At 48.6% G+C, this 13,932-nt stretch overlaps 1 protein-coding gene across 1 annotated transcript in view; it reads right to left on the bottom strand.

Annotated features, from left to right (window-relative positions):
* Window positions 1–13,932, bottom strand: part of glis3 (GLIS family zinc finger 3) — a 716,605-nt gene that overhangs the window by 391,252 nt on the left and 311,421 nt on the right. The window lies entirely within an intron of this gene.

The following is a 13,932-nucleotide window of genomic DNA, read 5'->3' as shown; positions in this document are numbered from 1 at the left end:
CTTAGATGGGTGATTCCTTACTCTGAGATCATGTCCTCTGGTCCTAGAGTCTCCCACAAGGGGAAGCAACGTCTCAGCATCTATCCTACTCAAGCCACCTGAGAATCCAATATGTCTCAATAAGGTTGCCTTTCATTTCAATGAAACTCCAATGAATGCAAGCCCAACCTACTCAATCTCTCCTCATAAGAAAACCCTCCATACCTAGGATCAACCTAGTAAACCTGTTCTAGACTGCTGAAAATGCCAATATATCTTTCCTTCGATATGGGGACCAAAACTGTTCACAATATATCCATATGTGGTCTAACTAGTGCCTTGTACTGTTCTAGCAAGACTCCCCTATTTTTATACCCCATTGCTTTTGAAATAAAGGCCAACATTTCATTTTCCTTCCCTATTACCTGCTGAACTTACATGCTAGCTTTTTGAGATTTATGCACGAGGACCCCCAAATCTCTCAGCGCTGCAGCCTTTCTTCACTTAAATAATATTCAGTCATACACTCCTTTCATATAAAGCATGGTTAAAGAATTTGCTTCGGTATTCATAAATGCCCTTTGTAGTAACATTGTGGCCAGTAGTTGCCCTGTTATGAGATCTTTTTTTTCCAGTCTAGTGCACCCAACAACAGCATGACATATATTGGAAATATAGTGTGATAAGATTTTGGAGCTGCACCCTTGATTGTCTGTTGCTGCATCTTGATCTGTATTGATATCTTCTCTGGAAATCAGGTAACTTAAAAGATTCAGGTATATTTCTAGAGAATGGTTAATGATATAGCACTGAACTGTTAATTTCTGAAATTTCTATGTGAAGGTTATTTGGTTACAGACTAGTCCGGTAAATGCCAGCCATTATGCTATAAAGAATTAGGGGCGTGATTCTCCGCACCCGGGAGAAATCGTGAGGCTGGCGTCAAAAACGGGCGGGTTTGGCGCCAGCCTCCGCCCCCCCGACCGGGAACCGATTCTGGTCCCCGGTCGGGGCTGGCATCCCGCGGCTGTGAACGAATTTCGTTAAGCCCGCTAGCCAGAGTTTGCGACGGCTGACGCGTCACATGAGTCAGCCGCGCATGCGCGGATTGGAAGACTCCAACCCACGCATGCGCGGATGACGTCATCACGCATTTGCGTGAAACCCGCGCATGAGCGGGCCGGGATGCCCCTCAGCCGCCCCGCGAATGGATACAGCGGGGCGGCGGAAGGATAAAGAGTGCACGGGGTAAGTACCCGCTGCCCGCGATCGGTGGGCACTGATCGCGGGCCCATGGCACCCTTGGCACGGCCGTGGTACTGCCGTGCCAATCGGTGCCATGGTTCCCCAGATCGGGACTTTACAGCCGTTTTTACGAACGGTCAGACCAGGTGTGTTTGACGTTCATAAAAACGGTCATAAAGGGCTTGAAATTCGGCCCATCGGCCAGCTGAGAATCGCTGCTCGCCGTAAAGAAACGGCGGGCAGCGATGCATGTCGGGAGGCGGGCGTGGGGGGGGGGGGGGGGGGGGAGAATAGCGGGAGGGCGTCAGACCAGTGTGGCCGTAAAAATTTACGCAGCCCGCTATTCTCCGCACCGCCGTGAGTGCGGAGAATTGCGCCCTACATTCTTCAAAAACTACAAAATGAATAAATAGTTGGACTGAGCGAAAAGCATCAGACCTAAAAATTTTGCAGTATCTCAAAAGTTATAAAATCAGCACATTCTGAAAAATCAGCGAACTTCCTAAAATCTAGCTTCGTACGATGCTGGCAACATTCCATCTTGGGAGATGATGGTTTGAACCTTGGCGGTGGGCTGAGAAGGTACAGGGTTTTCTGGTCTCTATTTTTTCTGAGCCCACTCTGTGGTCAGCTGAGCTTTCTATTTCTCCTGGCCTTTCCTGGTGCACCTACAAACGGTCAGTCTCCAGAGTCCCAGCCACCAGCAACTGTCTCCCAATTCTGTGTTGATGTCCACCATCTTCATATCTCACTTATGAGTGTCTTTGTGGCAGAGGTATGGGTGCCCAGCAGGTCATGATTCAGTGACCAGATCATCAGATACACTCTTCGGGTATAAAGCCATCATGCATCCAATGAATAAACTTTGCTCTTCACCTCTAACTGTATTGATGTGAGGTCTTACCAGATGTCATACTTCGTAACAGTAATAATGTTAAATATTGCAACGGTAAACGGGGTGCGATTTACCAACCACGTCCCACCAGAATTGAGACGGGATGCGGCCGATAGATTCTCGAGAGGCCTCTTTGGGTTTCCTGATGGTCGTTAAGCCTGATTAGATCTAATGAGATCTGGGTGGGACCTGGACCTGCAGAGTTAAGTGAGCTTAATAGCTCACTAACTCTGCCGGCGCTGTATCTAACTGGCTCCCGAGCTCTACCAGTCTCACTGTTGAGATTCCAGCCGGGTGTCATTGAGCATTGATCCCCACCAAAGGGGGCAAGTAGAACAGCACTTGGGAGAGGGGGTCTCCCAGGTGATTGGAGGCCCCTGGGTGATTGGTATCTGGGCAGGGTGTCACCCTGATGCTGCTGATTCCACCAGGGCATCTCGCTACTGCCAGCCTGACGCCTTGGCAGTGCCACCTGGACGCCCTGTCAGTGCCACCCATGTGCCACCCTGACACTGCCACTGCCAGGTGGCAGTGCCAAGCTGGCAGGGGCACCAGGGTGCCCAGATGGCAGTGCCAGGGCAGCAGGGGAATTACCAGAGTGCCAGGTTGGCAATGCCAATGCATCCAGGTGGAATTTTGCCCACACCATGGACCGGTCTGGGGGTGTCCTGCCTATGTGAAATGTGATGCGGAGAACCTGAGGACTCCTCCAACAGATGAGTTGGGGTATTGGGTTGGCGGCACCTCAGCGGAGCTCCTCAGTGTAGGAAATGTGACTGGGTGTGGCCTCGGTGGGGTGTTCCCCGCTGAGGCCTAAAAAAACCCCTATGCCGTTAGATAGTGGGGTCGTTCCCGGTGCTTAACGGACTTTTTATTTCATTAGATGGCGCCCATGGAAATGATTTCAGTGATGTGATGTAATCAAGGATTTAAATGACACAATAAACTGCAGATCAGAGTATAGCCTTAAAATCACATTTTTATTAATACTTGTTTTTATTAATAGCATGCAGACTTTTCACCATTAAGGTGTTGGTAGGTGCACAGTTATTCCTGTTTTTTTGGGTTCACCAGTTCTCAGCACATGCGAAATAATAAACCTTGCCAGGGCGCGATTCTCCGCAAATGCGGAGAGTCGTAAAGGCTGCCGTGAAACCGGCCGTGTTTCACGGCAGCCTCCGCGCCCCCTCCCGGGACCCGATTCACCCCCCCCCCGGTCGGGGCTAGCATCGCGGCCCCGGGAAGAACGGCAGCGCGGGCTTAGCGAACGGCCGCCAAGACTCACGGCGGCTGACGCGCACGATGACGTCAGCCGCTTGTGCGCGGGTTGGACGCCTCCAACCCGCGCATGCACGGATGACGTCATCGCGCATATGCGTCAAACCCGCGCATGCACGGTCTGTCATGCCCCTCAGCCGCCCTGCGGACTGATCCTGCGGGGCGGTGGAGGGACAAAGAGTGCGCGGGAATCGGACCCGCTGCCCGCGATCGGTGGGCACCGATCGCGGGCCCATGCCACCGTTGGCATGGCCGTGGTTTTGCCGTGCCAATCGGGGGCATGGTTGTGCAGAACGGCACTTTGCGGCCGTTGCACGAACTGTGATAGCAGGTGTGTTTAAATTCGTGAAAACGGCCGTAGAGGCCTGGGAAATCGGCCCATCGGATAGGGAAGAATCGCTGCTCGCCGTAAAAAAACGGCGAGCAGCGATTCGTGTCGTGGGGCGGCCGTGGGGGGGGGGGGGGGGGGGGGGGGGGAGAATAGCGGGAGGTCGGGAAAAATGTCGGGAAGGCCCTCCCGCTATTCTCCGACCCGTCGTGGGGGGCGGAGAATCGCGCCCCCTAACACCAATATTAAATGAGCAAAGCTCCTAAAGCATTAAGAATAGCTTTATCACTGTAGTATTGACAGTAAACTTTTACTGCATTTTCCTCTAACATTTTTTTCTACTTCTCCTTCTCTATTTATCTCCAACATTTCTGTCAACATTTCAACAACTTTAATTTTACACGTTTTCTAATATCGTGGTTATGTTGTTTGTTTTTCAAATCTCGCCTTGTTTTGTGAATTAAGAAAATCCGAAACAAGGTGAAAGGTGGTAAATTAATATAAACGAGCTAAAAGCTCTCCGAACCCTCCGAGCCTGCCTGCCCTATATTTTGCTGCAGACATTTTAAAAGCAGCTTTTAATTAAATTTCAATAAGTATAAAATACTGCTGAAAGAAACTGCACAGTTGAAACACACAAAACAGTAAATAAATCTGTTTCCTCTTTTTCCCAGAGCTCTCAGCACTGATTTGGCTATCAGTTTGAATAATAAGAAACTGTAAATATTTAAATCTTCCAAAATGTTTGCTCATGTTGCCCAGCTTCTACCACAGGGATCTCGGGGGATCCTTAAGCCACATTCATCTGAGCCAACACAAGTTACAGTTACAAAAGAAATTGGCAAAAAGCCTTTCTAATGTATTTTCTTTTGTGCATTAGAAACATCCACAAAATAAAAATGCTGGCTGTGAGCAACACTGAATGCCCCCATTAGCATCCATAGTATAGGTGCCACCCTTCATCTATAACATTTTCCAGTTCTGATGTAAGACGGTTGACCCGAAATGCTATCTCTGCTTCCCTCCCTTCACAGATCCTGCCTGACCTGCTGAGCGTTTCCAGCATTTTGTTTTTATTTAAGATTTCCAGCGTCTGTTTATTTTCCTTTTGTTTTAGAGGGCTAAACAAGCGCACTCAACGGTCCAAGCTTATCCAAAATGCCAGGAAAAAAATACTGACCAGACCTTTGGAAATACAAGATAACCTGATGGTTCATGGCATTTAGCAGTGGAATATGTGATTCCTCACGACAAGTTCTGAATAATAAGTAGGTTGTCGAGAACAGACAAAGAGTGGAAGCACAGAATTCTCACAAAGAGGAAAAGCAAAAATAGAAGGCATATACATCTTTTGCCGCATGCATTGCACTAGTTACTGTGAGATGAGAATGAATTGCTTAAATTGTCAAGAGGGAAATAAATGGCAGTGTAGTCCAAGTATACTTTTCGCCTTTTAAAAATTAATTCATGGGATGTCGGGGCCGCTGGCTAGGCCAGCATTTATTACCCATCCCTAACTACCATTGGCAAGGTGCTGGTGAGCTGCTTCTTAAAGGCCAGAGTCCATGTGGTTTAGGTTCATCCACAGTGATGTTAGGAGGCGGTTCCAGGATTTTGACCCAATGACAGGTGAAGGATTTGTGACATATTTCCAAGTCAGGGTGGTGAGTGGCCTGGAGGGGAACTTCCAGGTGGGGCTGTGGGATGTGGATTCAAACTATAAAAATGATTTGCCTTGGGTGTTAACAGAAGCAGGTGGAAAGAACATACTGCTCACTTGATGAAAGTGTTTTGAAGCCTGACTAATTTTCATGGTTGGACTTCATTACCACACTGACAGCAAGTTGCTTCTTTGTTGAAGCTTATTGGTCGTTGCTATGCAAGTGCCACTTAAACGGTGAGACAATAATACTCCTGACTCCAAAAAAAGAATTTAGAAACCCTGTTCAAAACATTTTTGAGAGGCCTGCAGCTAAATAGCCCCGTGGTCTCCAAGGATGTGCAGGTTAGGTGGGGTTAGGGGCAAGGGAGTGACCCTCTCGGTGCAGACTCGATGGGCCTTATGGCCTCCGTCTGAAATGTAGGAATTCTATGGTTTAAAGCTGACACTTCGCCCATTGGTGCTTCAACTTTGCATTGGGTCCCTACAGTATCATCGACTATCTTTTTCAAGGCCCCATTGAAAAGGTACAACTCTGGTAGAGCAGCTGAAATAAGGTTCTTGCACTGTCATTTTAGTCATGTTACTTCCTTGATTTTGTGTGGCTGACATGATGCAAATTGGTTTAACTTCTTCAGAACAATACGTGTATTCACCTCACAAATAGAGTGGAAAAGTTTGATGTTTCCTATTTCTGAAAAGATCGGGGAAGTGTTCTTAACAAAACACGTTTTACAATCTTTCTGCAAATAATGAATATATGAAATCCTCTGGTTGTGTTTATGTGTTTACTTTGAATGTTGAGGAAAAAAAAGTTCTGCCTGAATCTAATTCACGTTATAGCAATTCTGAAGTTGTTTTATGCTGACACTGGGAGCTGCAAGTAGAAAAGCACTTCTGGCACCAACATTAAGATCACTGTTACTTTTTTAAATGCAACATCACTGTTGCTTTTGGCTTTAGCAGAGGCTTTTCTGTAAAGGGTACATGCATCAGACACACTGTCAATGAAGATAAACTTATATATATTTTTAAAAATGTTTTTTATTGAGTTTTCATATTTTATATTGAACAAATAACAAACTATTAGAGGGAAAAAAAACACGCAAATATTGACATGTATATTTACAGGTAGGCATCTTCGTAATAACAACTGTGGCTGCCCCCTTTAGCCGGCTTACATATTTTACATTCCCCAATATGGCCGAGGCACATGTTTATAGGCTTCTATTTACAGTTTGGTTTTGGGCCTTAGCTAGCCATCAAACCCCCATAACAAACCCGTAGCCCCCCCGGCTACCTTCCCCCCGATTCCCGTCCATTTTCCCCTGATTCTTGGCCACCCTAGTATTCTTCCTCTTGTACGTTGGCCACAAACAGGTCCCGGAACAATTGCATGAATGGCTCCCACATTCTGTGGAAGCCGTCGTCCGACCCTCGGATGGCGAATTTGATTTTCTCCATTTGGAGAGATTTCGAGAGGTTGGACAGCTCTGGGCGGTGCTGCTGACCGCCAGCCAAACAGGATTCTACGGCGGGCGATCAGGGAGGCAAAGGCAAGGGCGTCCGCCCTCCTCCCCAGGAATAGATCTGGCTGGTCTGAAACCCCGAAGACCGCCACTATCGGGCATGGAAGTTAAACTTATATGATAGCTGGCTTTGCTTTGTAGAAAGCATTTAAACCTGGGCAAGCCTGCAGACCTGTAAAGATTAATCAAAATGCGAGCTTTACCTACCAAATTAAACTGAATACTCCTTACACACCTATGTCAAAAGGCTCCCTTATTTGTTCTGTGCAGTTAAGATTCCTTTCTTTGACATACAGGGAACCTGTAATTATCTCTGTCACTGTACTTTCTACATCTGATTAAATTGTTAACTAAATACATATCAAAGAGGAGATAATAATCAGCTCAAATTGATTCTGACAGTCACTGTTCCAAATCATCACCTTACACCTTTCAGCTAAATGCTCTTTATGTAAAGAAATTGATGTTTCAAAGATTAAAGGTGCAACGTGATCTTTTCCCTGTTGGACCAAGAAACTATGGTAAAGAAATTAGTTGAAGTGTAAATTGTCCTTCAGACCAGATAGTAATCTTGGCAGTGGGTAGAAAACAAACTGTGTTAGTGATCAGCATTGTCTTTGTCTGCAATCTGCATATAGGGTGACTTAGATATATCCTATAATGATCACAGGTGCTCTGTTTTCACTAAAGTCACAGAACAAGTAAAGATATGCATTTTATAAAGGGATCATCTTTCTGATGTGACAGTGAGCCAATCCAGGGACATATGGCAAGAAGGTGATTGCAGAAGTTAAGGCAAAGAACTTGCAGTTTTATAGCAGCTTTTACCATCTCTGGAAATGCCAAAATGTTTGACACACCGTTAAATACTTTTAAAAGAGCAGTCACCTTCGTAATGTCAGAAACACAACAGCCAATTTGCAAATAGCAAAGTTCCACAAACAGCAAAGTGATAGTCAGATCATTTATTTTAGGTGTTGTTTGAGGATGAGGTGTTGTTTGGGTGGAACACACCCCCCCCCCCAATGCCGGAACACCCCCCCCCCCAATGCCGGAACACACCCCCCCCCAAATGCCGGAACACACCCCCCCCCCCAATGCCGGAACACCCCCCCCCAATGCCGGAACACACCCCCCCCACCCCAATGCCGGAACACACCCCCCCCAATGCCGGAACACACCCCCCCCATGCCGGAACACACCCCCCCCCAAATGCCGGAACACACACCCCCCCCCCCCAATGCCGGAACACCCCCCCCCCCAATGCCGGAACACACCCCCCCCACCCCAATGCCGGAACACACCCCCCCCCAATGCCGGAACACACCCCCCCCCAATGCCGGAACACACCCCCCCCCCAAATGCCGGAACACACCCCCCCCCCAAATGCCGGAACACACCCCCCCCCCAATGCCGGAACACCCCCCCCCCAATGCCGGAACACACCCCCCCCCACCCCAATGCCGGAACACACCCCCCCCCAATGCCGGAACACACCCCCACCCAAATGCCGGAACACCCCCCCCCCCGATGCCGGAACACACACCCCCCCCCCAATGCCGGAACACACCCCCCCCCCCCCCCAATGCCGGAACACACCCCCCCCCAAATGCCGGAACACACCCCCCCCCCCAATGCCGAACACCCCCCCCCCCCAATGCCGGAACACACCCCCCCACCCCAATGCCGGAACACACCCCCCCCAATGCCGGAACACACTCCCCCCCCCAATGCCGGAACACACCCCCCCCCCAATGCCGGAACACACCCCCCCCCCCAATGCCGGAACACACCCCCCCCAAATGCCGGAACACACCCCCCCCCCAATGCCGGAACACACCCCCCCCCCAAATGCCGGAACACACCCCTCCCCCCCCCAATGCCGGAACACACCCCCCCCCAATGCCGGAACACACCCCCCCCCCCAAAATGCCGGAACACACCCCCCCCCAAAATGCCGGAACACACCACTAACCCTCCCCCCCAAATGCCGGAACACACCACCAACACCCCCCCCCCCAAATGCCGGAACACACCACCAACCCTCCCCCCCCCCCCCCCAAATGCCGGGTCTGTCTCTCTCCTCCTCCTCCTCCAAAATACGCCGGGTCTCACCACTTCCGCAGCTGGAGAAACTGACGCGTATAGCGTCAGTCAGCTGCTGGCCCCTCCGGGAACGGAGAATAGCGGCCTTAAAGAAGGCCCCGACGCCGGAGTGATTAACACCGATTTTTTTCGCAGGCAACCCGCGTTACGAAGGGCTACGGAGAATCCAGCCCACTATGTCGGTTAGGATTATATTCATTGGAGTTTAGAAGAGTGACAGGGGATCGTATAAAAACTTTGAAATTTCCAACAGGATCAGACAGGGTAGATTCAGAAAGAACGTTGCCGATGGTGGGGGAGTCTAGAACTAGGGGTCATAGGTTAAGGATAAGGGGTAAACATTTTTTCAACAGAGGCGAGGAGAAATTTCTTCACCCAGAGAATGGTGAATCTGTGGAATTTATTATCACAAAACAAAGCTGAGGCCAAAATGTGTAATTTCGAGAAGGAGTTAGATATAGCTTAGGGGGGCTAACGGAATCAAGCGATATGGGGAGGGGGATGAATCAGGACATTGAACTTGATGATTAGCCATGATCATAATGAATGGCAGAGCACGCCTGTCGGGCCAAATGGCCTCCTCCGACTTCTATTTTCTAGATATATTTCTATGTATATGGGGCTCAATTCTCAGGGTCCGTTCACTGTGGACACAAATTCTATTATGGCCAAAAGGGGTGTGAACCTAATTTCCATGAATTTAAATGGTTAAATTATAATACGGCTTACACTAATTGTTTCTGGACACACCAGATGTCACGCCAGTGGGAATCACGACTGATTTTCAATATTGAAAACCAGTTGTGATGATCGCACTGGGGTTGCAAAGGTTCCATGGAGGCCCCAGGGCTGAGGGCCGATGATGGGCCAACCCTGCTAGGGGGCACTGAGAGGGGGCAAACCCTTCTCCATTGGGGAGGTGGGGGGTGGGGGGGGGGGGGATCCCTTAAGGGAGGGGAGGGAAGTGCGTGCTAGAAAATGGTTGGGATGAGGGGAGGACAGTGCCACCCGTGGGGTAGGAGGGGTGTCGCTATGAAGCTTGTGGAGAGGGCTCCTCCATAGCCGTGGGAAGGGGGGGATGAGAAGTATATTTTCAACGCAGATCGAGGCGCCCATTAAAAATGGTGCCCCAATTTCAGTTTTGCCAGCTCTCTCAGGCCTCGTCCTGCCTCAGTGACAGTGCAAAAGCTGCCTCCCAATTTTGTTCTGACATGATGCAGTATTCTCCCCTACCCAGCAGGGTGGGGGGGTCCAGGCGTCACGGAGTGGCGCTAACCACTCCAGTGTCGGGCCTCCCCAAAGGTGCGGACTCCGCACCTTTAGGGGCTAGGCCCGCGCCGGAGTGGCTCCCGCTCCACCGACTGGCGCCAGCGGCCTTTGGCGCCACGCCGACCGGAGTCGGGGCTGACCGAAAGGCCTTCACCGTTCGCCATGAGTCCGTGCATGCACCGGAGCGTCAGCGGCCGCTGATGTCACCACCGGCGCATGTGTGATGGAGGGGGTCTCTTCCACCTCTGCCCTCTGCCATGGTGGAGGCTGTGGTGGCGGCGGAAGAAAAAGAGTGCCTCCATGGCACAGGCCCGCCTGCCGATCAGTGGGCCCAGTTCGCGGGCCAGGCCACCGTGGGAGCACCCCCGGGAGCCGATCGCCCTGCGCCCCCCCCCCCCCCCCCCCGGGACCCCGGGGCCCGCTCCCGCCGCTTGCTCCCGCCGGCACAGAGGTGGTTTAAGCAACGTCGGCGGGAGAGGCCTGACAGCGGCGGGACTTCGGCCCATCGCGGGCCGCAGAATCGCCGCGGGGGTCCCGCCGACCGGCGCGAGGGGCCCACCGACTGGCGGGGCGCGATTCCTGGGTGGCAGAGAATTCCAGCCACGGCGATGGTGGGATTTACGAAGGCCCCGGGCGATTTCATGACCCTGCGAGGGGGGTCGGGGAATTCCGCCCCAGGTGTCAGAAGAACTGAACAGAAAACCTGGCTGTGTTTTTGGGGAGGAACACGCCAGTTTTCAAAAAGAACCACATACTTCGCAATGTTTTTTTCTAAAATTCCACCCATGAGTTCCCTGTCATAATACCATGTTGACTCTGCCAAATCAGAATTTGAATTCTTAAGTGCCCTGCTATTACTTATTTTATAATGGTTTCCTGCAATTTCCTGATGTCTGAAGTCAGGATAACTGGCCTAGAGGTCATGGTTTAATCTCTCCTTTCTCCCTTGAATAATGGTCTTACATTTGCTAACTCTCACCCCATTGAGACCATTCCAGAATTCAGGGAAATATGGAAGATCACAACCAGGGCAACCCTTCTTTTAGAACTCTGGTGTGTAGGCTGACAGGTCCATGGCATTTATTAGTTTTCCGGCCCATTAATTTCTCCAGCACTTTTTTCTTTGCGAATATAAATTTTCTCAAGTTCCTCATTCTCACTAAACCATTGATTCCCCACTATTTCTGGGATGCTTTCCGTATCTTCTAGTGTGAATACACACAAAAAATATTTGTTTAATGTCTGCGCCAATTTTCTATTCCTTGCTATTTTATCTTCTGTTTCAGCCTCCGAGGGAGCCATGTTTACTTTGGCCATTAGGAGAGAATTCGAAAAATAAACAATTTGAAAGGCAAAAAAAGACCAATGAAATTAAGTTATCGAGGAACAAAATAGTAAAATGTTTTCAAGGCGCATTGATAAACAAATGATGACTGGGCTAGGATTTGGACCATTTGATCTCCAGGATAATACCACAGGAAATGATGGAGAGATGACAGGAAAATTTAAAAACTATGTTTTTGATATTTACCAGGGAGAATAACGAGATGAGTACTAAGTGTATTTAAAAGAAAATAAAGGGGATGTATTCAATAAACTAAATAAACTCGGATAAAAAAAAACTGGTCTAGCTGAATTGCATCCATGCATTTTAAAATAATCTAAAGTAGGGATGGCAGAGACATTGCTACACATATTTACTAATTTGTTAGAAATAGGTGTAGTGGCAGAGAATTGACTGGCCGATAGCTAATGTAGTTCCTAAATTTCAAGGGGGCCGAACATGCCCAGGGAATTATACATGAGTCAGCTTAACATCTGTGGTTGGAAAAATAATAAAATCATTGCTAATGCAGGAAGAGAAGAACATCTCAAAAAGATAAACATAATAATGAATAGTCACCATGGATTTCAAAAGGGAAAACCATGCTTGACCAACCTTGTTGAAATGTTTTGAAGTGGTCACAAAGAGTAGAGAATAAAGTAGATATAATTTATTTGGATTTTGATAACATGAACCATAATAGACTAATGAATAAGGTAGAAGAATGTAGAGTCAGGGAACAACTCACAGAATGGATTGCCTGATGGCTTCAATCCAGGAAGCAGAGAGTGGGAGTAGAGAGTGTGTATTCAGAGTGACAGGAAGTGAGAAGTGATGTTCCAGAAAGGTCAGTGTCAGGCCCACTGTTGTTCACAATTTAAATTAACGATTTGGGCTTTGAAATCAAAAACACAGGCCGGCCTTTCGGCGGGTCTCGTCACAGGCAAAACAGATAATTCAGAGACACAGCCAAACATTCATTGACTTTGGGTGGGAATTTGCCATCCTGCCACAGGTGGGGCTGGAAAATTCCTGCCTCAGTTTTTATATTTGTAGTTGACCTCAAATTCAGAGGAGGTAGTGGGAGTTAATGAGTATGAAGGAGGACCATCACAAATTACAGGTCTGGATCATGTTACCATCAAAACGGAGGAGGTATTGGATCTTTTAAAAGATGTTAAGGTAGATAAGTCTCCTGGGCTGGATGGGATTTACCCCAGAATACTGAGGGAAGCAAGGGAAGAAATTGCTGGGGCCTTGACTGACATCTTTGTATCCTCATCGTCAACAGGTGAGATACCAGAGGACTGGAGAATAGCTAATGTGGTACCACTGTTTAAAAAAGTTAACAGGGATAATCCTGTAAACTATCGGCTGATGAGCCTTACATCGGTAGTAGGTAAATTATTGGGAGAGAATTCTCAGGGACAGGATTTATATCCATTTGGAAACAAATGGACTCATTAGCAACAGCCAGCCTGGTTTTGTGAAGGGGAGGTCGTGCCTCACTAACTTGATCAAGTTTTTGAGGACGTGACAAAGGTGATTGATGAGGGGAGGGCGGTGGATGTTGTTTACATGGACTTCAGTAAAGCCTTTGACAAGATGACTCATGGCAGACTTGTACAAAAGGTGAAGTCGCACGGGATCAGAGGTGAGGTGGTAAGATGGATACAAAGTTGGCTCAGTCACAGAAGGCAAAGGGTAGCAGTAGAATGAGTTTTTCTGAATGGAAGGTTGTGACTAGCGATGTTCCACAGGGATCTGTGCTGGGGACTCTGTTGTTTGCAGTATACATAAATGATTTGGAGGAAAATGTAGCTGGTCTGATTACTGTAGTAAGTTCGCAGATGACATCTAGGTTGGTGGAGTAACAGTGTTGAGATAGTGTCGAGAATTGTCAGAGGACACAACGGGACATAGATAGGTTGGAGACTTGGGCAGCGAAATGGAAAATGGAGATTAATCCGGACAAATGTGAGGTAATGAATTTTGGTAGGTCAAACATCGAGGGGAAATATACCGTAAATGGCAAAACTCTTAGGAATATAGAAAGTCAGAGAGATCTGGGCGTGCAGGTCCACAGATCTTTGAAGGTGGCAACACAAGTGGACAAGGTAGTCAAGAAAGCATACGGAATGCTTGCCTTCATTGGACGGGGCATCGAGTATAAAAACTGGCAAGTCTTGCTACAGTTGTATAGAACCTTGGTAAGGTCGCCACATTACAGAAAGATGTGGAGGCTTTGGAAAGGGTGCAGAGGAGATTTACCAGGATGCTATTTGGTCTGGAGGGTGTTAGCTATGTGGAGAGGCTGAA

The sequence above is a fragment of the Scyliorhinus canicula genome, chromosome 8 (assembly GCF_902713615.1).
Source record: "Scyliorhinus canicula chromosome 8, sScyCan1.1, whole genome shotgun sequence".
Classification (NCBI taxonomy): Eukaryota; Metazoa; Chordata; class Chondrichthyes; order Carcharhiniformes; family Scyliorhinidae; genus Scyliorhinus; species Scyliorhinus canicula.
This window is presented reverse-complemented; position numbering and strand designations above follow the sequence as displayed.